General features: G+C 40.4%; 1 pseudogene; it reads right to left on the bottom strand.

Annotated features, from left to right (window-relative positions):
• Positions 1-1,586: 1,586 nt before the first annotated feature.
• LOC148647618 (U2 spliceosomal RNA) lies at positions 1,587-1,758 on the bottom strand (annotated as a pseudogene).
• Between the last annotated feature and the right edge of the window lie 237 nt (positions 1,759-1,995).

Below are 1,995 nucleotides of genomic sequence, written 5' to 3'. Positions count from 1 at the left end.
CATAAAAATAAAGACAGTATATTTAGTAAATTGTTGGTTTTTGTAACTTCTAAATCACTTTAATTATCATAATCAACAGTCAGGTGCTCATGAGTAACTACTTCTACTTTAATGAAATTGATATTAATGTGTTAACTTAAGGGTGTTGTGCACATCGGAACCTTCTGCTACCCTACAGTGCAGTATCCTCTTCAAAGTTATTCGATCTGGTTTCTGCCAACTACACACAGATACTGTCCTGGTTAAAGTCCCTAATCTTCTTATGGCTTCTAATTGTGGTCTCATTCTATCCTTATTCTTTTTGATCCCAGTGCTGGTATCATTATTTCAATGCTGACATATGTCCATACTAAACCAGACACTGAAACAGCTGTCTCTGCTCTATAATTGCATCTCACGTTAAAAAAAAAAATAGATGTCTCAAAAAAATCCTTTACTGAAACTGCACCAAGACAGGATCATGCCTCTCGGCACCTCACAGCAACTATGTAAGGCCAATGCAGTAACCCTGTTTGTGGAGTATACTGTAGTACTTTCTACTGCACTCAAGTCTTATTGTAATTTTTTATTTGTGCTGTCCTCTTATTGTGTTTGTTTTCAATTTTCCCACAAGGATCTTGCTACCACTGTAAAATTCTTAACAAAACTCATCACCCTCTGTCCGTAAAACTACAAGACTATCCATTCATTTAAATCCCCTTATTATCACTCCCCGATTTTTTTAAAGAATTACAAAATCTCCTCGGAAATTCTGTCAATCTAAAACTGTCCACATAAATCTCTGAATGCCTTCGTAAGACTGCACATTGCCTGTGGCTTGTCTAAACCTGCCTGAGTTGCTTCTTATGACACTCCAGGTGATCCCTTGCCAATTTTTTTTCCTTTTCCTTTACCTGTGCTTAAGAAGTGGATTCCATCCTCCCCCATCATCAAAGCCTCAAAAGGATTGTCCTTTTGCTCAGAATTATTTTTATGTACCAATTCATAGAAAATGCAGAATTGCCTCAAACCAACCAACTCCCCCATCGCACCTGTACTTCACTACATACTGTCCCATAACACACGTTTGATTAAACTATAAAGGAACCATAACAAAATATTTTTGTACCAATAATTGAGTCCCATTTCCATAACCTTTCTTCTCCATCAACACAAATCCAGGTTTCAATCTAATAAACAGGTTATCATATTTGCTCCACGCTAACTGTGTTATTTTGCAATCCAAAACATGAGAGACTGTCTATTTCATTACAACCTGACCTCGGGCAAATCGGGGATCGTGTCAGTTTATGCCTATGTAATACTTCCCGCACTGGCAGTCTATCCCAAGCACATAACCAATTTAAATCTTTCATACTATTGTCTCAATTTTCGGGCTGTAGTCTGTCCCATATCTCTTCCGTTACAGCTACACTTGATTGCTCCTCAGACCTCTAAATCCTTGAGTACAGGGTTGTTTGATTTAGACAAAGTGTGCAGAATGAGGATGGAGACGGACCTGGACTCAAGAAGGAGTTCCAGTCCGCCTCGCTTGCTTGCTTGCTTGCTGGCTGGCGGGCTACGTCTGTCTTTTCACCACTGAGAGAAGGTAGTGCACCGTTCCCGGAGGCGCTGCAATACCGGGCCGATGTGTGGAGAGGACAGAGCAAACTCCCGATCCAGCTCCCTGTTTCAACAATCCATTTAATAGTGGTACCCCGATGGGGGACGTATCAGATATTACATTTTTTTTGTATTTATACAAACTACCAAAAAAATTACAGCAATTAGAAAGCATCATCCAAGCCAAACACACTTTCAGGCAAAAAGGCCATTAGGGTCTGCTAGAACACGGAGGCTTTTCCACCTCTTTGCCTCACCAGCGCACTTCACTTGCCGGTGTTCTGCAATCATCCTCCTGTAAATCCCAGATGCTGCAATATGTATGCCAGTCCTAACAACTGAACACCGAGTGTCCCATAGGAATTGCTCACACATACTAATTAGATACCACAA

Source organism: Lepisosteus platostomus, chromosome 15 (assembly GCF_059453375.1).
Source record: "Lepisosteus platostomus isolate fLepPlt1 chromosome 15, fLepPlt1.hap1, whole genome shotgun sequence".
Lineage (NCBI taxonomy): Eukaryota > Metazoa > Chordata > Actinopteri > Semionotiformes > Lepisosteidae > Lepisosteus > Lepisosteus platostomus.
This window is presented reverse-complemented; position numbering and strand designations above follow the sequence as displayed.